Raw genomic sequence first — 26,471 nt, forward strand, 5'->3', positions numbered from 1 at the left:
CTCTTCCAGAAAAGGGAACAATGTATTTTTCAAACTGATAATTTATTTGATAACAGGAAACAAACAAAATATGTAATAAAATAAAAATAGCCAAAGATGTATGACTTAGGCAAAGTATAATACATCAATATCCATCTAGATGTTTTCCCACAAGGCACTCACTGACAGCAACATGTATCTGTTTAGTAGCAACATCTGCTCCATCTGCTGAACAGTCACTGAGTGACCCTTCGCTTTGCAACCAGGCAGTTTATATACTGTGGAAATTTTCCAAAAGTCTTTACCATTGGACACTTCCGTTTTCCTACTTACTGTGTCTCACTTGCTGCTGAGAGACTTGATGACAATCTTTATGGAGCCATTCCCTTGCATGGACCCGGTGGATCCCAAGTCAGGACTTCATCCAGGAAAAGGAAATCAGCAGATTTCTCTCTTCTATTCAAAACCCCAGACAATAACACCATTATCACATTATAAACAACCCCTATTACTCTCGGTCACAGACTGGTATAACTGCTTCTGTATAGCTATCTGTTATTATGGTTTTAATTGCTTATTACTGTGATATCTGGCTATTAGCATTAACAAAAAGAAATAGAGAATTATACAAACCACTTACGTAAGAATAATTCTACCCTGTAGTTATATAGCTCCTTTTGTCTAGGAACCCCTAAAGTCCTTTACATAATCTAACACATTAAGCTTTATCACATACTTGTGAAACAGAGAACATTATTATTCCCATTTTACAGATGGGGAACTGAGGTCAGAGACTTAAGTGACTTCCCCAGATCACACAGTAAGAATAAAATCCAGATAGCCTGATTCTTAGTTCTGTGCTACTATCAGAACATCTTCCTATGAGCAGAGAGCAGCAAGCCAGAGGTGTTCCTAAGATTATGGTGTATCACTATATGTTGTCCATAATTTCTTTGATTTCATGTAGCTGAATTGATGGTTTTGTTTATATTTTTAGTGTGTTTTTTAAAAAAGATTTTCAAGGGTGCACAGGGAACTGGATAGACACTTGTAAGCATGTGACTCACCAGTTGGAATGGCCCCAGGTGGCTGGGTGAAGTGTAGCATGGTCTCCTCCATTGGCACCTCCTACTGACAACCATTCCAATGCTGCAGTGGTCTGCTTCTTCTTGAGACTTAGCCATATATAATCCCACGCCTTCCAGGGTAAACCAGTAGTCCAACAACCAGCAGTCTTTCAGCTAAGTCTGAAACTGAAGTCACTAGTTTTCACCCCTGTTTTACCCAGGAACCTCTTGGTGCCAACTGACAGAGAGCACAGGGGGTACAAGATTTTTACAGGGATTCCCTGGGTCAGATATATGCATAATAATTCACCAAACACTGGCATGTGAGATCTCTACTGAGAATCAGTAGCCCACTGGTCATCATAAATATTGCAAAATGTACGTATGGACCATATTTAAGGAGTTCTGTGTCTACACTGAAAATTATGTTTTTAAGGCAGGTAACCAGGAGGTGACATGTCTCATACAGTTTCCTTTCAGACAGTGGAACTTCCAATATTGCACTATCTTGGGCCTTTGCCTCAGCTTCTTCCTAGGCTCCCAGTATATCAGCTTTGCTCTCTCTAAGCATCTCCCACATCTCACTGGAGAGCTTCTGAGCACCTTCTGCCACCTAGCTGGTTCGCCTGAAGGAAAGTTTTTTCCACTCCTCCCCCCCACCCCATGGCAACAGTCTCTGGCTCAGCAAAAGTCTTCCTGCTCTCTTCAGACCCTGCCACCAGCACAGAGAGCTCTGGGCAGAATCACTTCTTGCTTCTCCTTCCCAACTGCCTTGGACTCCTTGTTGTAGTCCTACCTTCCTTCAGGGAGACAAGTCCATCTCAGTTCCTGAACTACAGCCAAGCCTCTCTCAATGGGTGAGAGCCAGAGATCTACTCTCCCTCCTGCTCAGTCTGTAGCTGAGTCAGGTTCAGCCCTTTTAACTCCTCCCTTCAGGTCTGGCACTTATTACAGGTGTAGTGGAGTGAGGCTGATTGTACCCACAGGTTTTCAGAACCCTTTCAGGCTCAGTGAGGGGTTGATTACAGCACTCAGATTATAGTTTTCACAAATTCAAACCAGCTAGTCAATCAATAAACGTTACCTGTCACTGGTAATTTTGAAACTTCCAAATTTTTCTAACCAGCTGATAATTGCACCAAACAAGGAATCCAGCCATGAGATGAGGGATGCTACTAAGTGGTTAAAATCTACTCTTGTGCCTGTTCACAGGCAGCAGACGCAATACATAGCACACAAGATGTGCCATAATAAAAAGTATCTGTTTTAGCCACTGGCAGAGAATTAAAAACAAAAGCAAACAAACAATAAAAATGAGCTTTTTGCATTCCTGCATCTAGAAGAGAATACACAGCAGGCAAAATACCATTACAACTTAAAAGCTCCTGGTGAATCGATGGATAGACTATTCCCAAGAACTTTAAAGCAGAGCTAGTGTTGTAAGAATAGTGCAATTTGAGCATACGTGTACTGGCTGAACCTAAACGTTTGCATGACTTTAATGGATTGACAATATTACAGTACATTGTTAAAATACATTGACAGCATTGAGAGCCTAATATCATTACCATGTCTAACAGTGAGTTTTCAGCACTGCAAGTCAATGATTCACTGTTAATGCTAACCATTGAGAGAGAATAAGCAACTTACAGTGTGCACATTTCCTCTGTGTGTGTCACCATTACATTAAATAACATCTAGCACACAGGAGTCCAGCAATGAAGTGTATGACTTACCTTGACTACTGGCTCTGCCGATGCTCATAGATCTGACATAGATCATAATAAACAGGGTATAATGTCATCTGAAGATGAAAGATAACAGTGTGAAAAGGAATCCCCTGGTATTACAGTTGCCGCTTCTTTCTGGATTTCCCTATGTGGGAGACGACTGACTAAAAGTCTTGGAATAGCAGCTTCATTAAAATTTGCAATGTGTGAACAAAGGAAAACTGAAGCAATGGGTACAATTTTTTGTCATTTATTTATTCAGCAAGGACATAGACATCACAAAGTGAAAAAGTATTGTCAGGAAAACTCCAATTCCATCAATATTTGGTGAATCTATTTCCACAGATCAAAGGACAGAAGTGATTCTAGTCCAATTGCTAAGATTTTCTGTCTATTTTTTCCATCCCATGCTAAGTTTATTCACTAATAAGTCATATATACTTATGAAAAACACCCCCATTTTAAAGTATTATATCCAAGCATAGAGATTTGGTAGTGTCTTCTCGGAGGCGCAAAGTACTAAGGCCCAGATCCTCTAAGGATTTTGGTGTCTAGCTGCCTCTTTAGGTGCCTAGGTTCTCCATTTAGGTACCAAAAATATTTCAGCTGCCACCTAACCCTATGGGAACCTAAGTTTCTGCCATCTGACATTCACAAAGCTGCCTAAGTCCTGATGCCACCCCACAGCTAACAGGTAGCCCAAAATTCTAGCTCAAGGAAATGTCCCCGAGGTTCTGAAGTGGGAATTTTAAACCAGGCAGGGGAATACCTATGTTGCCATTAAGGCCTGACCCTGTAGATGTGCTCTGAGCAGCTTAAAGACCCGATACTTGTCAGACTGTTTCCAGCAGGAGGGCTGGAAGGTCAGTGCAGCACCAACAAAACAAGACGCCAGCGACTCAGGGAAAAGTAGGGCGAGTGTGAGAGAGGTATCAAGCACGAGAAGAAGAGAGAGATCATCTGATAGGGCATGGGCTTCCTGAACAGGTGATATAGCTTAGGTGTCTAACTCCGGGAGAGGCTCTTGAGCAGAGTGAGGTGCCCATCAGCTATATGTACCAGATCAGTTGTTTAGGAGCTTAAGCCCCAATACTCTCTCCATTCCTCTCCTCAGCCTTTCACTCCTGGCTAGCTCGGGCAGTTCTCTGCTCAACTGATGGCTTCTGGAGATCCCTTTCTTAAGTGCCTCACTTTCCCCATCCACAGTCTAGGGAGACTGGATGCCTAGCTTAGGGATTGCATTAGGTGGCAGGGCACCTAGGGGTTTGGCATTGTAATGCTGAATGGAGCAGCACCTAAGTGCCTTTGAGTATCCCTATTCGAGATTCTGCCACAAGTAACCTTGGGCAATCTGTAAGGGTATGTCCACACTGCAATATAAACCTGGGCTCAGACTCTGGTTTGAGTCTAGTCCCTCCTTCTGACCATACACAAACCTGTCTGACTCGGGTCAGTAAGCCCTCAGGACCTGGATTCTAGGGCCCTAGGGCCCTCTGGAGGGTGGGTCGGGGCCTGAGTCCCATTGGGACGCAGGTCCAAACTGTATCATTTGGCAGGGTGGATGGAGTTCGGCCCAGATCTCCACACTGGTGTACTGAGAGTTTGCCGATGATATCCCACAGTCTCATGGGCCAGGGTTTATTTTTCTTTCTATCCCAAGATTAGCCACTGACTCCCAGTAAATGGAGGCAACACCCCTGGTTCAAGTACAGGTGCTTGGCATTTGACCATTCCATTTTATTCTGACCACTGTACTGCAAATAGAGTGAACCTTGTCCTGCATTAGCTATGGTCATTGAGAAGAAGTAGTCTTTTGCCAAACATGCTGCTACCTGGGCACAGGACCACAGTCAGATTTTGGTAAATCTGGTGGATCAAGTGGTTCAAGACTAACTATCAGAAAGCCACAGATAAGAACCGCACATCTGGGAACTCCCCATTCTCCTGCCTCTTTTACAAGATATTTGACTGGATGCTGGGAACTGTACTGAGCACTAAGCCCACAGAGGCTCATGATGGTCCGATCAGCCAAGCTAGTGACCTCATAACCTTTGAGGGGAGCCAGCAGCTGCTGGATCAGGCTAGTGAAATGATTCTGATGCTGACACCAGTCTTCAAGGAGGCATAACCCATGGACCAGCTACAGCACATCCTGGGTCCATACTCAGAAGATCTATTTGATGACCCACCCCAGCAAAGCAGCCCACAGTGGAACCAGCCATAGAGGCAGAAGTAGCACTGGAACCTAACTTTCTGCCTTCATGTTTCTTGTTATTAGGAATGGGAGGGATTCCTTTTTATGACCCAATGCAATTATTATTACAAGCCGAGGGTAATAGCATGTATTCACTAATGGTGTTACAGAAGTATGCCTTAGAAGGAAAGGACGGTGCTGGCTTGTTCCCAGTATCTTGCAAAAGGATTGTGGGCCATGGGTAGTAAACCATGGCAAGTGGCTCTACCCTTCTCCCCGCATGGCCATATGGCTAAAATAGCCTGCAATGTTTAAAGATGTATCATTAAATGATTTTTGAAAACTTCACCTTACCATTATGTGTTAAAGCTTTACACTCTGCATAACTCTCAGTGGTGTCCGAACAGCATTTGAAAACTAAACTCTTATTCTCAGAATATATTGAAGTACGATTACACAAAGTATCTTTTTTTTTTACCCTCGAGATCCCAAAGACACTTCTGCTGGTGTCACCAGTCTGTCAGTGAGATATAGGAACAAAGTGAGAGCCCAGCTGTGATACTGTAAACTTGGTTTTATTGTGTAATTGTGAAAGTGTACTTGTTTTAAGACTTGAAGAATGTAAATAGCATCTAATAAAGGACATATTTAATGAGATGCCAGAGATATCTATCAAATCCCATCTATGCAACAATATAATAGAAATACTGTTACTTCTTTTGCCATGCTTAACACATAATGTTTGATGACTTTCTAAGACTGCAGAACATAGACTTCTGCTCTCCATAATACTGTCTCTTTTCCCTCATAGAAAATAAAAGATGCCCCCAAATAATACTTCAGGAGCTCAGTATAGGAAGTGAAAAGCTCAATTGCAATCTAGTTTGCATCAAGGGGCAAATTTGATGGGAAAATATCTGAAACAGAACAACATAAACTGGGCTTTGGACAATAGCGATTGTCCCAGTGCAGAAGAAATTGAGGAGTGAAGCGTAAATAATGGAAGTCCTGTTACTAAGGATTTAGGAGACTTACCTTGGGATAAGGAATGGAAATGTGAAGAAAGTGATGGAGAATCATCCAGTGTTCCTGGCAGCGTAAAGGAGAGTGATGATAAAGAAGAATATGGCTCACATGAAAAGGAGAGTAATGATAAAGAAAAATCTGGTTTACATGAAAAGGAGAGAAATGATAAAAAAGAATAAACCTCACATAATGACAGAAACAGCAGTGAGAAAAATTGCAGACCACAAATCGATACATCAGATCCTGTTTTATGGCCGGCGATCCTAAACTCTGCCAACATTTATTGTACAATTTTGAATGGGCCAGGCAAAATTGAGAATATGATATTTCCAGTAAATAAGCACAGCAACACATCTCAAAAATCACACAGCAAAAAAGTGCTCGAAAATGGTAAGAAACTGAATCAGCGTTGGCTAGTTTAGTCAAAATAAGATAACAAAGTGCTCTATTGTTGTTGCAAAATATTTGACAAGAATACCAAATCGTTGCTTGTGCTTTTTGGGTACAATTGCTGGCATAACTTAGCTGATGCTATGAACCAACATGAAAAGTCACCTGGCCATTTTATAGCCTCCTCCAAATGAATGGAGGTCGAGTCCAGGCTCAAACTGAATAACTGCAGACGCAGAAAAACAGTGAATTATTAATGTAGAAATCCAGCACTGGAGGAATGTGCTTGAGCATCTGATCTCAATACCCTCTTCCTTGCAAAGAATAATTTGACTTTCTGGAGTTCTTCGGATAAGTTGTTCACAGAACATAATGGTAATTTCCTCGGTTTGGTAGAGCTTTTGGGGAAATACGATGATGTCATGCGTGAGCACCCATGTCAAGTAGTTTGTAAAGAAGCTATGAACCATTACTGCAGCAAAACAACTCAAAACAAATTGATTGACCTTATGGCAAGAAAAGTGCTTGATAACATATTGATGCGGCTCAGCAAAGCAAAGTACTACGCCGTAAGAATGGACCGCACTCCCAACATTAGTCACAGTAAAAAGATGTTGTTTACAGTAAGATTTGTTGATGACAAGGATGGCTGTATCCAAGTAAAGGAACCCTTTATCTGTTTCCGGTCTGTGGACAACTACTGGAAAAGGCATAACAGAACTGGTTATGAACGTTTTGAATGAGAATAAAATAAAGAATGAGAAAAAAATGGTCAGTTTTCAGAATGGAGAGAGATAAATAGAGATGTTCCCTAGGAGTTTGTACTGGGATCAGTACTGTTCAACGTATTCATAAATGAGCTGAAAAAAAGGGTAAACAGGAGGTGGCAAAATTTGCAGATGATACTAAACTACTCAAGATAGTTAAGTCCGGACTGCAAAGAATTCCAAAGGGATTACTCAAAACTGGGTAACTGGGCAACAAAATGACAGATGAAATTCAGTGCTGATAAATGCAAAGTAATGCACATTGGAGAACATAATCCTAACTATACATATAAAATGATGGGGTCTAAATTAGTTGTTACCACTCAAGAAAGAGATCTTAGAATCATTGTGGATAGTTCTCTGAAAACATCCACTCACTGTGCAGTGATAGTCAAAAAAGCAAACAGAATGCTGGGAATAATTAAGAAAGGGATTGATAATAAGAGAGAAAATATCATATTGCCTCTATATAAATCTATGGTATACCCACATCTTGAATACTGCGTGTAGATGTGGTCACCCCATCTCAAAAAAGATACATTGGAATTGGAAAAGGCTCAGATAAGGGCAACAAAAATGATCAGGGCTATGGAATGGCTTCCGTATGAGGAGAGATTAATAACATTGGGAATTTACAGTTTGGAAAAAAGATGACTAGGGGGGATATGATAGAGCTCTATAAAATCATGACTGGTGTGGGGAAAGTAAATAAGGAAGTGTTATTTACTCTCTCTTATAACACAAGAACTAGGGGTTACCAAATGGCATTAATAGGTGGCAGGTTTAAAACAAACAAAAGGAAGTATTTCTTCACACAACACAATCAACCTGTGGAACACTTTGCCAGAGGATGTTCTGAAGGCCAAGACTACAACAGAGTTAAAAAAAAACCCACCACAACTAGATATGTTCATGGAGGATAGGTCCATCAATGGCTATTAGCCAGGATGGACAGGGATGGTGTCTCTAGCCTCTGTTCGCCAGAAGCTGGGAATAGGTGACACAGGATGGATCATTTGATGATTACCTGTTCCGTTCATTCCCTCTGGAGCACCTGGCATCGGCCACTGTCAGAATACAGGATACTGGGCTAGATGGACCTTTAGTCTGACCCAGTATGACCGTTCTTATATTCTTATGTTCTAAAGCTACAAGACTGACAAGGCCAAGGCTATGAAAATGGCTTGAACATGAAGGGAAGAAACAGTGGTGTCCAGGCAAGGATCCTTGTGCTGAATCCAAGAGCTTTCTTTGTGTCTTGTGGCTGCCATTCCCTCAATCTAGTTGTACCAGATGCAGCGTCATCTTCTTTAGATTCAGTATCTCTCTTTGGAGTGCTAAAAGGATATACATTCTGTTTTCAGCATCAACTATCAGGTGGAATATCCTCACAGAGAATGTTACAATCTGACCCTGAAGCCGCTAAGTGACATTTACTGGGAGAGCCAGTGAGGTACCAAGTGATTGAGGTTTACAGCATCTTGATGGAACTAGCGCAATCAAGTAAAGCTTAGTCTGGAATCTGATACGAGGCACAAAGCGTAGCAAACAAAGATCACTAACTTCAAATTCTGGTCTCAGTTGTTGTTTGGCAGGATATATTCTGTTCCATGTAAATGCTGTAAGCAAGGCATTACAAACTCAGTCGATGAACATTGCGACTGCTACTACTTTGAGGAGAAGTTGACCTGATTTCTCCAAAGAGATAATGGATTTGAACATGCCATCACTGCTGCCAAAGAAATGGTGGAAATCTTAGGAGTTGAGCCTATCTTCAAGAAAACCACATTCATTGGAAGAAGAGAGTTTTGTTAGGAGGGCAGGGAGGAGGCAAAGGGAAGCGCGGAATAAAAATTCAAGAGGGAGTTTTTTTGCTCACTCATTGACACCGCTTGAATGTCCATCGACTAAAGGTTTGGACAAATGAAGCACCTGGAGTTTTTTGTATGACATTAGAAAGCTGCCAGCGGAAAGGAAAACACTCTTGAACAATTGTACGGACCTTCACTGGACACTGCCACATGGGGAATGTTCAGATGTCAATGATAAAGACCTCTATGACGAACTGGACATCATCTGTCACATTTTGCAACACAGGAAGCACTCTCCACTCCAAGTTCTCCAATTCATTCATGATGCAGACCTGAAGGACACTTTTACTAATGTGTGGAGAGCTTTGAGGATTCTGCTCACACTGCCTGTCACAGTTGTGAAAGGTGAGTGCAGCTTTTCGAAATTCAAGCTCATTAAAACATACTTCGATTGACAATGGCTGACAAGAGATTGACATCACTTGCAATTTTACCACGTAAATAGCCATTGGCCAGTCTTTTGATTTCTCTGACGCTGTGCTTCAGTTTGCGAGAGCAAAGGCAAGAAAAATGACCTTTTGAACTAAAGACTGGGGTTACCATTCTAAGGTTGTCATCTACTGAAATACTATTTAATACTGGTCCACCCAATGTTAGTACACGGTTCAATTTCTTGATGTTAGTACATTTCATTTATGCTTAAAATTAAAAAGTTTCTATAAGCTTAGGGGAAGCTAATTATTTTATTTGCTTATATATGGCATGAATAAATACAGATTTACCAATCCTAGTGTGCAAATGTATTGTCTTATATGACAGGAATAAATCATGCATGCAAATCATGCATCAAAATCATGAAATGGGCTACAAATGCAATAAAATATAAAGTACTCAAAAGTTTAACAAATGGAAGGGTGACACCAAAGATGATCCTCGCCTGGGATGCCATTTGATTTAGGGCCATCCCTTGTTGCAGGAGCAGGAATGTTATTCCAGGGGGGAAGATAAAGCGCAGCAGAAGGATTTGTTTGAGAGGCTGCTTGTGCTCATGGCCGCAAGAGTGCAGGTTCCAGCTCCATACAAACCTCCTGCACCAGCACCATGTCCTGAATCATCTCCATGCTACCATGTCCTGCAGACCAGGAATGCATTGGACAATTTCATGGTTGGGTGGCCCAGACAAGCAGTGAATGCTAATGTATCCTGTGCAGTCCTCCACTCCCATGCAGCAGCACCAAGTACATACAAAATGCACTAAAAAGGCAAAGGACAACAGGGTAGCAGGGAACACTTAGAAGCAGGGGCATTTCAAATGCACTGTTATTTGTTTTGCGTGGGTTTCACTATATTGCACTGTTCACAGTTTGTGTTATACACTTTTATTTTATTTCTGTTTTGATAATTTCATGGCAGCTTAGCCTGCCCATCAGTTTTTAATATCATCATTTTCTAATACATTCACGGTAACAAATAAAGTCTTTGAATTCATTAAACTTTATAGTCATCATTACAGATGAACTGCATAACATGTACATCTCAAAGAATAAAGATAAAAAAACATGATGAAGGAATAAGGGGGAAGGCATATGCAGCAAAATGTCTCAATATATCTTTTCAGCTCCATTAGTAAAAATTAGATTTCATGCTATTCAAAAGTAAAAAATTCATAAGAACCACCCTCTACTGCTCCAACTCATAATACATTCATCTCATCCATAAGTAAAAATGTTTAAGAACCACCATTCCCCCCAATATAGTATAAGCACACATCTCATTCATAATTAAAAATTCATAACAACCACTCTCTTTCCAACTCATAGTACACTGTGATAATACTTCACTCATCATATTACTCTACAGATCATTTGTACTTATACTATTCACCCTTATTTATTGGCCCATGCAAGCCCATAATGTAAGTGCGCAAATCATTCCTGATTTCTGTTGCATGTGTGCATTCTGCTCCAGTGGGACAGATACACTTTGTCTGTCTGTATCGCTCCAGGAATCCATTACTGTCTTGAGTCTACTCTGGATAAAATGGCTCAGCTTGTGCTTCACAAACACTGTGAAGAGCACAACAAGCCACAATAGTGCAGATAACACTGCAATCCAAATGGTTCTGTAAACAGCACCAGCAAGATTTCAATCTGCAAATGCACACTCAGCCACCATTCTACCCCTACTGAGAGTATAAATAAACCTTCTTTTTCCAAGGCCTCTGAGATCAGGGTATGGCTTCATAACTGAAGGCAAAAGGGCGTAAGTGGGGTCCCCTAGAACAACAGTGGGGACAGTTACTACATTTATGACAATGTCATTTGGTGGGAATAATGTTCCAGCATATCCATGACAGTAAACTCCTGATCAACTGAAAACACTGGCATCAGGCACTTTTTCCAATACAGCCCACAATGACATCCATGAATCAGCCTCTGTGCATGGCCTGAATAACCAAGGCATAGTATCCTTTGTGTTTTATGTATTCTGGTGCTCTTTGAGGAGGGCAAACTACGGGCATGAGTCCCATCAATAGCCTCAGTGCATTCTCTCAAAACTGGCAATTATTTCAGGGACATTGTGTAAACCCATCATCTTTTGGTAAATGACACTCATGATTGCCTCAGAAATATCTGCTCTCACAGTCAACACCAAATTGATTATCAACAGACCTATAGCAGTCAGGAGAAGCCAGCTTCCACATGGTTATAGCAACCTCCTTCTGGAGCGGCATGGCCTCCCTCATGCATATCCTGACACTGGAGGTTCAGGGCAAGCTGCACACAAAGATCCAGGAACACTGCTTTCTTCAGGCAAAGTTCTGGGCAAACAGCTGGTCATCCCAGATCCATATGAAAATGTGATCCCACCAGTCTGTGCTTGTGGCCCTGCTCCAGACCAGCTGGCCCATATACGGGCCATGAGTAGTTACACAGTTAAGTTAAGAGCAGCATCAGCCAGTTGGAGTCTGCCATGTCTGTATTGTTCTCTTCCTCCGCTGAGAGGTTCCATTGGTAGGTCAGAAAATGCTGCTGAAATGTCTACCAGCATCTCATGGATGCCCTGCTTTATTCCTGAAACAAGAATGAAAGCACAGGCAGGACAAGTTCTTCAAATAGTGCCTCATCCATGTTTCTGGCTCTGGTTTCTGGGACCATACAGACCCAAATGATGGCTCAGCAGGATGTGTTGGTGAGATAAGACAACTTCTGGTAAAGTTGTGCAGGATGACAGTTACTTTTTCTCATGCATCCGATGAAGTGGGCATTCACCCACGAAAGCTTATGCTCCAATACATCTGTTAGTCTTAAAGGTGCCACAGGACTCTCTGTTGCTTTTTCCCCACTGTGCATCACAAAGGGCTAATAGGGCTACAGGTGGACAGAGTGCTAGGAAACCTAGTGTTGCCTGCCTAAAAGGCCTCGAGATATGGCAAACAGGGTTTGTCGCCCGGTGTGCTTGGCACCAATAAAGACACCGACGGGAGAAAGCAAGCCAAGTTTATTTCAGAGCTCTGAAATGGCACTAGGAGACCACCATGTCTCAAATCCAGTGCAACACATACAAACAACTTTTACCTTTTATACTCCAAGCTGTTTCTGTGTAAGCCTTTGTTCTGTTACTCCCTCTTACTCCCTCTTACTCCTCCCACCCTCCCTCCTGTAGCAGTTACAATTCGAAAAGTTCCCATTCGCCTGCTTATCTTTTGGCCTTGCAAGGCCTGTTTACAGCAGTCTGAGCAAAACAGCAGCTGTATGCTAGAGAAAAGCTGACCCTTACATTTCTGCTTCAGCATGTAAGCAGTTAGCATAGAAGTAGGTGAGAGTTCACAAAATGGAGTCTTGTGGTTCACAGACCCAGAGCAGAAGAGCTTCATCGGCTCTTTGGCCTTCTACTCCCCTGAGTTACCTGGTAGCTATGCCTAGTGACACCAACACTAGGATAGGGTGGTTTGACCTGGCTCCTCATAGTGCAGTGTGGACTCATGAGCATGGATGTGAGACCCTGGTCCATAAACTGTAAATGCAGGGTCACTAATCAGTGTGAATACTAAAGCACAGGCTTAGAAACATCAGGTCTGTAGACTGGAGTCCCACAGACCCTAGGCTTACACGGCAATGTAGACAAACTGTAATTTATTTCTTCAGTGAAAGAGAGAGAGGTGTTTATATTCGTCTACTTCCTGAGGTAGGTGAATGAGTTTTGCAAAGTGCCTAGAATTATTAACACCAGTCACTAGAAGAGGTGAAACTTGAATTCATGCTTTTCTGGCTCCTAGCCAAGTGCACCTTTTCTTAGGCCATAAGCTATTTTTATTGAGGGGGGGAAGCAAGAAAGAAATTAGGATTCATTTTTTTTCTGTGTCCCATCTGGAAAGTCTGTTCTGTGTGGCTTGTTCAGAATAAAGAAGGAGGGTCAGGGAGCCTGGGGATCATATGCAGGGCAGATGGAATGTTCAGAATTTGGGGGATCGAGCCTCTAATATGTTCACTGTTTATGTGAAAATGGTGATTCCCTGTATCTCAAACATGGCCAAATGTGGCTGGATTTTTCCTGGGGATTGTCAGAAAGGCACCCCTCTGACTATCCCCTGCTTAATTTTAAGTCCCTGCAGCAGAGTTTTTCTGAAGAAGTCAGAAAAAGAAATTGTTAAGCCTGGCAAAACTAAGAAATGGTGGGTGGTAATGGCAAAAGTGTTGGGTAACTTGGATCATTACCAGCTCCCCCTACAATATCACACTCTTAAATGATCTTCATTAATGCAACTAAGATTGTATATGTTAATATATTACTTCAGTGAAGTCTTAAATTACCACTCTCCTGCAGGAAGATTATTTCCTCTTAAAGGGAATTACTTTAAATACTCCTGAGAACTTTCACAAAGACCTATTCTCCATGCAGTGTAATAAAACTTATACATGACCTTGAACTCACTGAACAGAGTTTTTGTAGAAGCCACAGCTTTAATAATATCGTTGCTAAAATTGTACAATCTACATCAAGGCCTAAAATCTCTCCATAAATATACTTGCAGAGTGCAGATATGTGAGGGTAGAATTTGACCTTTGGTGAGGTTAAGTTTCCAGTTCTTTAGATCATTTTTAATCTCTCTCTTTTTTATTTAGAATCACCTCACTCTTAAGCTATATATGATCAGTTTGTACAAGGTCTTTCTTTGGTAAATTGTAAAGTTTCATAATATTCAGATGGGAAACCATCCTGGCCTAGCAATTTTAATATTTGAGGAAGTCATTAATGTCACAAACTTCCTTAATTATTTTGGGTGAAATGACAAGCTGGGTCTCAACCACAGGCACCTTGGGGAAATTGTATTTTAATTGATACAGATAACGTCGGCTTTAATTGCATTCCTTTCTCTTTGAAGAAAGTTCAATAAAATGTGCTTGCCATAATCAGTAAGATATTATCCTTCCCTTTCTTCTCTTTTGTTATTATAGAAGCTTATAATTATTTTACAGGGTTATTTTTTCTTAACTATGCAAATGGATTTTTATTGGACCCTGATCTCATACAGATTCATCATAATGTAAGAAAGACTTATGTCTTTAGCTCTCTTTGTGTGTGTGTGTGTGCACTATGTTCATACATTTGTGTCTTTTATACATTTGTGAGATGTAAACTGTCTGAGTCACCACCTGGCCATTGGTCTGTTCCTGGAACAACACAGGAACTGTGAATTCCCATTGCTCAGAGCTTGTGGCAAAGCTACAATTGAACACTTACATTTTAAACTCTTCAGGGCAGGGATGTGTCTTGTTTATGTTTCCATGCAGTGTCCAACGTATTCTGGAGAGCTCAGAGTGTGATTTTCCAAACCATCTAAGGGAATTAGGCACCCAATTCACTTTGGCTTTAAATGGGAGTTACACATTTTACTCCTTGGGCTCTTTGGAAAATCCCACTCTCAATAAATAAAATAAATACGTAATATGGACAGCAGTGATTCTATGCAAACTGCACGGGCTTCCTGACTCATTAATAAATCTATTTCAGTGTGCTGGTCCTGGACTTTAAGCCCTAAATGAGCTAAGCCTTCACTATCTCAGGAAATGTTTTTCCTTCTGTTTTAGATGCTATGATCAACTAGTGAACTATTACTGCTAGAGCCCAGGCCCAAAACATTAGGAGTTCATTGAACAGCCTTATTAGTTGAGGGCCCTACTTATGGAATGCCCCACCAGCTAAGATCAGAAAAAAAAAGCCCAAGTCTTGTGACATTCAGAGCACTCTGCAAAACTTATGTCTTCAGAAACGCAGGACCCACATAACAAAGTGGAAAAAAATCACAGCAGAATTTTTCTGGAACACTGAAATCAAACTCTAGATCTAGAGCAAGGATAGGGTGGACAAGTATCTATGGCTTGGAATAATCCTTGCTGCAATCCTTAGACCTCCATCTATACCTAGATACTGGGATGATGGGACCTTTAGGAATCTATATATGAATTATATAGAGATAAGTAAGAAACATTAACATTGACTGACAAACTGCATGCAACCAGTGAAATTTCTCAGAAAGAAGCAAAATTTTATTATTGATGACATTTTTACACTAAATTTTTTTCAGTGAAAAATGCAATTTGGCAATAGAAAAAAATGTGAATTCATGTTAGTTTAACTGAATTGTTTCTGTTGGAAAAACAAAAAAAAGTTCTGAAAAATTGGAACTGTTTTGTATTAACATTTTCTAAATGAAATGTTTCTGGTTTTTTGGTGCAAGATGACTTTTCATTTCAAACTTTAATTTATTAAACAAACAAAACAATCTAAAATGTGAGAAAATGATTGAAATCTAAATAAAACATGTCCTTTCTGATTAAGTTTCATTCAATCCAAAACTATTTTTTTTCTTGAATTTTTGATTTGCTAAAACTTTAGAAAAAAATTCCATTTGGGTCAATTTGAAACAACACCCCCCCTCCCCAGAATTGCTAGCAAGAAGAAAAATCCATTATTCACCCACTTCTAGTTTATAATGAAACTATTTCAGACTTAAAAATCACGCCGAATCCTGGGGTGAAATCTTGGTCCTATGGAAATCAATGGCAAACTCCAATTTACTTTAATTGATCAGGATTTCACCCCAGAAATTTAATACTGTTCAATTCATAGCTGTTACTCCGATCAGCTGAATATGTTAAAATAATCTTTCCTTAACATACATAAATCATCAACTAATATATTTTTTGCTAAAAACTGTCTGAAACTTTAAAGAATATATTACTTTTACTGAAGATTCATGAATACTTTGTATTTCAAAACATTCCAAGCAACCTAGCCTAGAGGAAATATTCAGTCAAATTAGAATTTGTCAAAATTTTTCATAGGAAACTTTTTTTCAGAGAAAAATGCAGATATGGCAATATCAAAATATTTCACAAATTTGTGTCTGTTTTGCTCAATTGTTTCATTTAAAAAAATTGAAGAAATCAAAATGTTTTGTTTGAACATTTTTTAAATGAAATATTTTGATTTGGTTCAAAACAACCTTTTAAGGTTCAAAATTTCCTTTACCGTTTTTTTTAATTAAAAAAAAATGAAAAAATGGTCAAAATCAAAACAAAATGTATCATTGGATGCCAAAATATATTTTTTCAACTTTTCAATTCACCAAAATTTCTGAAAAATATTCATTTTTTGTTTGATTCCTCCCTCACGATTTCCCCCCAGAATTGCCAGCGAACAGAAAAAAATAAAAAAAATATTCACTCAGCTCTACTCTCTCCTATTAACATTTTGTCCTTTTAGGTCTACATTCTAAGAATGTACAATTTACTCCTCTTGATTGAAATCAACCCCTGTCCATAGACCTATGCACTACTTAAGATGTGCTTTCAGGTACTGAATTGAAGTTAAAGCTATATCTACACTTGGAGCTAGGGGTGTGATTCCCAGCTCATGTAGACATACTTGCATTAGTTCTCATCGAGCTAGTGCACTAAAAGCAGTAGCATGGGAAGTGGTGAGCAGTGGCACTGTCTAGATGCCCTGAGTACAAACCTGCCGGAACTCCCTGGGTATGTATTCAGGGAAGCCAGCCCATGCTCCCAGTTGCTGTTGCCCATGCTAAAATGGCTACATTCCTATTTTTAGCATACTAGCTTGATGAGAGATGGCATGCATATGTCTACATGAGCTGGAAGTCACACCTCTAGCTTCAAGTGTATATGTAACCTAAATGACGCATAAGCCTTGGGTTGTCTGTCGGTACTGACATGTATTTCACTGTTTTGAATATCTACCTGTATTTATTGCATGCTGTTAAAAAAAAAGATTTGTTTTTCTTTTTCATCATATTTAATCTCATTGTGATCCTTTTAATTAACTGTCATTTTAAAGAGAGCAATGACGAGACAACAAAAATGGCAATTAATTTTATGAGACAAAAATTATTTGAAAGAAGAAATATGAAGGCAGCTGACTGGAGATTTATCACTTGACTCCATGATGTTCCATGGCCGTTGCCCTAATAAGTTATCAGAGTTGCTGAAATATCAATTTGGCACATGGCTTCACTTGGTTGCCTGCATTCCTACTCAGAGCCTATTACTTAATTCTTCTGTCATTAGGAAATTAAATCAATGATTCTAGCCGGGACTAGAGAGAATTGATATTTATGTTTAAATTGACTGTTAATTGTTGCTTCAGAAAACTATTCTGAAGCCTGGAGGACTTAAAACAGACAATGAAAAACAAAACAGTGAAAAACAAAATACCATAGTCATATTTTGTTCATGGGGATTCAAAAATAAACCTACACCACTGAGCAGCTTTTTACAGTGCAATAATATTGATTTCCTTGAGAAAAAAGAAAACTTGTAGATGCTTAATTAACTGTAAAGAACAACGTATAGATTTTTCTCACTTCCATATTGGATGGCAGAGTCTCTACATGGAAAAAAAGTGTCTGATCTCTAAATTGTTAAGTGGCTATTACATGTATTTCTCTTATTTTAGGCACCATTAAGTATGAAAGCATGTTTCTTTTGTCACCTAAATGGATCATCCAGAGAGGTAATTAGCTAGAAGAGAAGTGGGGAGGGATCAGCTCCCAAACTTGAAACTGTTGCTGCTTCTCCCAATTGAGTACAATTAGCTCTGTCATTAAATGCTGGAGGGGGCAAGTCAAATAAGCAGAGTCACTAGCACCAGGTATGAATGTCTGTACCCACCCGCTCTCCTCTTCACTGCAATTTGGCATCCCTACCTCAGCTTAGCAAGTGAGGTGCAGATTAGGGTGACCCCCTCAATCAAGGCATTCTAAGCACAGTTCTTCTGCCCTTTACTTGTACAATAAGGATAACAACATTTCATTACCCCTGCATTCAAATACTAGAATGATTTGTAACCCCAAACCACCTAGGCAGAGTAGGCATGTCTATGGAAATACAGCCTGCTCCTGAAGTCTTTTCCTCCAGTTTATCACCAGATGTCAGGGGAGAGTTCATTCAGACCCTGCTTACAATTATAATAACAGTGTGAGGTCAATTGTTCTGATGGCATTTCAGATGCATACAAACTAGTACCAGAAAATAGGCCCCTTCTGGTTTGGATCTGACTGCATGTGCAAGTTTGGATCATTGGATTCTAATCCAAACCAGGCCCCAGGATTCACAAAGGGTCAGAGTCCTGGTTACCATTTAAGCCCAGCTTTAGTGAAGACACATTTAAAGGCGCTCCCCATCCTGCCAGGGTTTTTGTTTGTTTGTTTTTGTTTTGTTGCTATTATGAATAGCTTTCATGAGCTGTTTGGGAACAACAATTACTCAGGGCCGGCTCCAGGCACCAGGCACCCAAGCTGGTGCTTGGGGCGGCACCTGGAGGGGGGCGGCGCGGCGCTCTGGCCGCCGGGGGGAGAGCCGAGCCCCAGCCGGGGCTCGCCGCCCTCTCGCCGCCCTGCCCCCGGCGCTCTGGCCGCCGGGGTGGGGGGGAGAGCCGAGCCCCCGCCGGGGCTCGCCGCCCTGCCCCCGGCGCTCTGTCCGCCGGGGGGAGGGAGAGCCGAGCCCCCACCGGGGCTCGCCGCCCTCCTCCCAGGGCTCCGGCTGCCCTCCCCCCCGGCGCCCTCCCCCCAGCCGCCGGGGGGAGAGCGGAGCCCCCGCCGGGGCTCCGGCCACCCCCCCGCCCCCACGGCCCTGCAATTACTGCAAACAGCAGCTAAGTTATTCTCAAACCAGGACATTTTGTAATCACTGAAAGGGACCTGCTAGGGATATCAATGTATTTTAGAGCACCACTACCAGTCCCTGTTCTACACCTGTGAAATGCAATGGAACAGTCTCATGGTTCATTGAAAGCTCCAGCTATGTGGGCATATCTCACTTAGGGTATGAGCCAATGCCTGTAGAAATCAATGGAAATCTGATCTCATAGATGGAAAACCTTCCATTGACTTCAATGGGTATTGGATCTGGCCATAAGCAGAGATGAGAAGTAGTATTATTCAAGTAATCAAGTGATCTGATCTGAACATTCTCAGTTATGTTGGGAGTTGAGGGCAAATCTTTGTGCATTACATTGTCCAATATTCAGGAGACCCTCTAAACATTATGATCAGACATTTCCTTTGAAGTTTCTACAGTATGTTTAAAAGGTAGATTGCTAAGTAATAAACACACTTAAGGATTTGCAAAACAAAACAAAAACTGAGCCACCACTAACAAATACAAATATGATTTTTCTTTTGGAAGATAGAAAAATATGCTTTTTTTTCCTGTCTGCTGGTTAATTTGGTAATGCATGCAGCTTAAAGCCTTGATGCTGCAATTAAATCTGCTAGAGTGACTCCTTATGCCTGTGTGGCATTCCATCAAAGTTAATAGATCCACACAGGTCTACACTAGCAGATCAAATTTCAGGATCAGGACATAAGACTGTGGTTCTTCCCAGCCCCAGAAGGAACTTCATAATGGAGCTCCCAAGCACATGGGGAGAAAATTCTCTGCTTCACCCCTTCATGCAGAACAGCATGAGCTCTATTCTGTGGTTGGCCAGCTCTGCTTTCTGATGTAGCCATTACCTCCCTGGATGTGAGCTGCCACCAATACCATTTGAGAATCCAGTAATCAGCTGTTACAGATTATGAGTATTGCATGCGCCAGATCCTAAGGTCTCTGCTTCAGCTATTGCTTTTATTTTCTCTGTTATTATTTTTTATAATTTTTCAACGAGAGAAGAGACAAATCACTGAGAACTGCAGTCTTACTTAATTTAGGTGCAATCCTGTTCAGCATAACGTACAAATAATGATGTTAAAGAGATTCATTATTTCCTTATACTCTATAGCTGCCATTAACCAGCCTTCAAATAACCCCATGTCTCACTCACATAGCTCTTTCACACACCCCAACCGCATTTCTTTCCTACTGGGCAAGTAATTCATTTAAATGATTTTATAGTAGGTACATGTCATTTGATTTTGATAATTCAAATATCAGCAGACAAGTCATATTTGCAAGTTTATAGCTAACACTGAAGACATGCCATATCAAATATCATTTTGCATCCTTATTTCATTTGGGAATAAAGTTACTTTTTAAATAAGAGTTCTTACATTCAAACAACTAGAAGCACACTTTGACTCCAAGATCACTGCCCTGTATTATGGACAGGATGATAGGTTCCCTCCAAAAAGGAGGGATGGTCTTGTGACTAAGGCACTAGACTGAGACTTGGGAGATATGAATTCAGTTCCACAGTCTTCCCATGTGACCTTGGCCAGGGACCCCCTTAAGTCAATGAGACTTAGGTGCCTAATTTGCTGAGGTGCAGTTGTAAAACCCACAGGTGCTTAGCTGAATTATTATGCATGTAAATACCTTCACACATTTGGCCCTTAATCCTTCTGTGCCTTCTATTTGTAAAATGGGGACAATAATATTATTTTCCCACCCTTTGTCAGTCTCAGTGTATATCTACATGGAAGCAGCTCATGGTGTGTTTCCCATCTCGAGAGGACAAACTGGTACTAGGTCTGCTCTAGCTAGCATAGTAAAAATAGTAGTGTGGCCAGGGGTAGCTCAGGTGGTGGCTTGAGCTAGCTTCACAAGTATGTACCCAGGGGGTCCAGGTGGGCTTGTAATCAGATGACTAACCTGAGCCACCACCTATGATACCCCTTGCTACATTGCTATTTTTAGTGTGCTAGCTTGAGCAGGCCAAGTGCTGGTCCATCTATTTAAGCTGGAAGAATACTCCCAGGTGCAGCATAGATGTACCCTGAGAGGTGCTCAGATACTACAGTGATGAGCGTAGTACAAGAACATCTATAGAATCAAATCAAACTGAATGCAACAGAAGCTTTTTGGTGCAGAGACTATCTCTTACTGTCTATATGTACAGCACCTAGCACAGTAGGCCCTAGGCCTTACTGGGAGGAATACCAAATTGTGCCAGTCTTCTCAAACTAAATGTGTTATAAATCATTCATATATATAAAGGAACATTATCTGAAAGACTCTGTAATAACATTATACAGAAAAAAACAGCAGTGCTACATATTTGACATACCATGAATAGTAGTGTAGAAAAAAGTCATTTGTACTTCTTTTTTGAATTAGAGGATCAATGACGCTCTGCTTCAATTTTGTCGCTAATAAAGCTTTTTCACCGAGGTGCTATAAGTGCAGTTGTGTGCAAATAATAAAAGAGTCCATAAAGTTCTGTCAATCCAAATTGAATGAATGTGCCCTTCAAGTTTCATTTGGACTCCAGTTGAATGAGTTCTCTCTGAAAATCCACAGAGAGACTTTGGCAATATCACTTCTGAATGGATATGCAAAGAGCTACAAATCTGTTGCAATCCAGAACTCTAGTATCAATGAGTTATTTTAATCTGGGACAAAATGTCCTTATTTCTTTAAAGTTTTAACATTAAAAGAATTGGGAGTGAATTTTAGGGCTTTACAAAATGAAGTTTTAACAGTACTGAGCTCGACAAGGAATAGAGTAGGATGGCACTGTATAAATCCTTCACACAGCACAGTACATCCTATATTGGACCAGAAATACTTCTGCTATTCTTGTTCTGAATCTTTAGTACAAAATTGGTTGGCAATTTTATGACAAGCCCAAATGGGGAATGGAATGAAATCAATGAATTCAGAATCTGACCTAAGCCAATATGTGAATGGAGATGAAAAAGCTAGTGTACTAACTCACAAAAACATCTTACCCTTACTTCTGAAATTAAGCATTTAATTTTCTTGCAAATGAATAAAAAAAGTGACATAGCAAGCTACATTTTCAGCTGCAGCTACAAAGTTGCATCCACAAGAATTCACATGAGCCGTTGCACTTGTAAAAACCTGTATTTGTGTCTTTAACATGGATATTTGCACATGAAAGGCAAAGGTAAGTGTGCGTCTGACGAAGTGGGTATTCACCCACGAAAGCTTATGCTCCAATATGTCTGTTAGTCTATAACAGGGGTCAGCAACGTTTGGCACGCGGCTCGCCAGGGTAAGCAGCCTGGCGGGCCGGGCCAGTTTATTTACCTGCTGACGAGGCAGGTTCGGCCGATCGCGGCCCCCACTGGCCGCGGTTCGCCGTCCCGGGCCAATGGGGGCGGCGAGAAGCGGTGCGGGCAAGCGATGTGCCAGTGGGGGCCGCGATCGGCCGAACCTGCCAAGTCAGCAGGTAAATAAAACTGGCCCGGCCCGCCAGGGTGCTTAACCTGGCGAGCCGCGTGCCGAACGTTGCCGACCCCTGCTCTCCACACTGTGCACACACAGAAAGCCGAGGAGGAATCTGACCCATATAAATAAATTTATAAATACTGGACTGATGTCCTCTAAATGGCTCTTTTACACAGAAAATATATGTATGCATATATTTGGGGTACTTGTTATTTACCAATCCTCAAAATACGGACACTTTTCTAAGAAATCCAAGGAATTCTAAGGAATTGAACAGTTTTCCTGTGGCTTTAGGTACATTCTGGTCCATGAAAACTGCCAACTTCGTATTTCCCTAATCATACCTCCCAGCAAGCTTAACCGTGCCTTTGTACTAGCAGCCCCAATCTTACTGGAATTTGACATTCTTAAAATCAAAACCCCGCCTATCCATACATTTCCTCCATACCTTTGCAAGTGGAATATTTTCAGACAGATTCCCTAGCAGCTGACACATAGATTGTTGTCCAATTACAGTTGCACAAAACATATCTGGAGAAACTCAACTGTCTTTTTATTAAAATCAGACAAAGGTGGTTTTTTTTTTTCCTCCATGCTTGCCATAGATTCTACCAGGTGCCAAAGAGAAAATCCATGCATTGACATAGGTGCTAGCCTTTCACAACCTCAATGACCACCCTAGAACTTAAAGCAACATCTGTATTTCAAATGTGTAACACAGGCATGCACGTGATAAAAATGTGATTTTGCAGGGTGTGGTAAATTTTCTTTCTAAGAGCCAGTTAACACTGATATCAGCACTGTGAAACAGCTTTAAACACATTTAAATGAAGTAGTTGCTAGCAGGTTCCTAGCACAGTTTTCTTAACTTTTTAGGTGAGGATGCTTTGAGATTTATGAAACGTTTCTGTAAACAACCTAATGGCTAGTATACTGCATAATTTGGCTAGCACAGACTGAAGAGAAAAAGCCCAGGTCAGAGAAACTATGCCAGAATCTTGCAAACAGCAGGATGACTAGCACAGTCCTGACCCGGAATAAAAAGGGCTCTGTAGTGTTCTAGCAGTGGGGTTCCTCTCTGTCTGGGTCCATGGGAGGCCACACCACCTCACTACACACCTGTGCGTCGCCCACCGTGGGAAATCAGCAAGGTGACAAGAGTCTGTAGGTCAGGCCTGTTTTCAGGGGCTAGCAATAAACACAGTTAAATAGACCCAGACCTCAGTCAGGGCAGGGCAATAAGAGTCTAGGGCTTGGGTCTGTGGTCAGGGCTGAGCAGGAAACACAATTAGATGGCCCAGGCCCTGAGTCAAGGCGGGGCAATAGGAGTCTAGGGCTTGGGCCTATGGTCAAGGCCGAGCAGCAAACACAATCAGGGAGCCCTTAGTCAGGGCTCAATATCTGTCTCAATATCAAGTGTCAATATCAAGTGTCAATATCTCTGGCCTGTAGACAGGGCTGAGCAGTGGACACAGTTAGATAGCTCAGGCTCTCAGTCAGGCGGGGCAACAAGAGTCCATATCTCGGGCCTGTATTCAGGGCTGAGCAGCAAGGGGTCTGGGTATTCTATCTCCTGCGGCTCCGTGGCCTAGAGAGGGGGAGACTGCCACCCCCAGGGCTGGGGTGGCAGGGGGGACGCAGGCCCACCTGCTCCATTGCATCCCAGCCCAGGGCCCTACCAGTGGCAGAGCAATCTGCAACTAGGTCAGCAGGGATCCTAACCGGAACACACTTACCTAATCTCTGTCAGCGCTGCAGCCAGACTAGGGTCAGCTGCCCCTGGGCCACTTTCTAACTCCCCCAAGGGTTGTATATGGATCGGTAGGGGGTCCTCCAGATTGTCCAGGTAGAAGGCCTGCGGTAATCCTTTCCACTTCTCCACAGTTGGGTCAGTAGGCGGCTCTGGCCAGTCCTCGGTTCCACAGGGGCCTGCAGCAGTTTCCCAGCTCGGGAGCAAGCAGGAGGCATCTGGCTCCTCCAGTGGCTGCAGCCCAAATGAGCTACCAGACCCGCCTTTTGTACTTCCTGTCCTGCCCACTGACTTCCGGTGGGAGGGGTGAGCACGGCCTGGCTCCACCCACCAGGGTTCAGTGAGGGTTTTCTCTCCCTCTGCGTCCGTGGGAGGCCACACTACCTCACTACATGCTCAAATGCAGTAAGCCCAAAATGTAAGAGATAGATACAGAGATGTTTCCTTAATGGGATTTTTAAAAATCCACACATAAAATCAGAAATGGAAAACTTTTCAGCAACGTAGGAAGGAACATAAAGGACCTTTAATCTAGTGATTTAGCAGACAAAGCCATAACAAGATCCAATGGCTGGAAATTGAAGTTAGAGAAATTCAAACTGGAAAAAAGAATCAAATTCTTAACAGTAGAGTTATAAAAGATTGAAAACACATCCGAATGAAGATAGTAAATTCTTCATCACTTGGAGTCCTAAAAAAAAAAGAGATTTGGGGCTAGATTCCCAGCAGGATTTGGACACCTAATTGCTATTTTAGGTGACTAAATCTCAGAATCAGGCCCCACTGAGATTCACAAACCCCCGTTCAGCTGCCCCTGAACACTGTAGGCATCTAAATTCACTAGTAAAAGTTCCTTAGACTCCTATGTTTCTGCCTCCAAACATGCACATTGCAGCATCCCTCTAGGCATCTGGATTCCTAAGCTTCAGAGCGATATGCAAACCAGGGGAAAATAGGCGTTTTTCCGCCGAGCTCACGTGTGGGGCCTGAACAGGTAGGCATGCTCAAATCTCACCTATCAGATTGGACCCCTATAGGTGAGTTTACACAAAACAGCAGCAGGAGGACTATCACCTTCCTCATAACTTTTAGTCCAGTGGTTGTGGTTGTTGTGTGTCTGAGTTTAATAACGATTCGAGATTGTCATATAACGCAAGACTCAAATGCAATTATTTAATCAAAAATTATTAATCAGATATTAGTACAACACCATACAGAATACAGAAAGAATAGATACATAACCACCCTTGGTGTAAGGTGAAGATCTCCCATCTATGCCTCCCTCCTCTGTATCTGGTAAAATGCCTGCAATTTTGCATTTTACAACCTAATTCCCAATAGCCCTATCTTTTTATTAGGTACAAGGGTACATTGGGTACAAAGAAACCCTTTTTTTTTTAAATGGAAAAATACTTTCCTATGATTGATTTTGTCATATGTTATGTTTTAACTTTTTCATTTACCTCATTAATTATGGAATTTTCTTTATGGTATCTTTAAACAAATAAACAAAAAGGGATTCTAATCCAGTCACTATTTCTAACAGCGGAATGGCTCTGTGACGGGTTAGATCACAGAAACCCTCTTCGGAGCTGCCACCAGATGTGCCAAGACTACTTCTACCCCTGCCTTCCCTGCCAGTTCGGGGCCCCAGCACCCTGTCTTGCTGAGCCAGACACTCCAGTCTGCTCCAACAAAGACCCAGGGTCTGAATTACTTGCCCCAAAGCTGCAGGCTTCACTGAAAACAGCTCACAGAAGTGTTCCTGTCTTTAACACTCAGATGCCCAACTCCCAATGGGGTCTAAACCCAAATAAATCTGTTTTACCCTGTATAAAGCTTACGCAGGGTAAACTCATAAAGTGTTCACCCTCTATAACACTGATAGAGAGATATGCACAGCGTTTGCTCCCCCAGGTATTAATACATACTCTGAGTTAATTAATAAGTAAAAAGTGATTGTATTAAATATAGGAAGTAGGATTTAAGTGGTTCCAAGTAGTAACAGACAGAACAAAGTAAGTCACCAAGTAAAATAAAATAAAACGCACAAATCTATGTCTAATCAAACTGAATACAGATAATCTCACCCTCAGAGATGC

Source organism: Terrapene carolina, unplaced genomic scaffold (assembly GCF_002925995.2).
Source record: "Terrapene carolina triunguis isolate 2854851 unplaced genomic scaffold, T_m_triunguis-2.0 Scaffold68, whole genome shotgun sequence".
In the NCBI taxonomy this organism is placed as follows: Eukaryota; Metazoa; Chordata; order Testudines; family Emydidae; genus Terrapene; species Terrapene triunguis.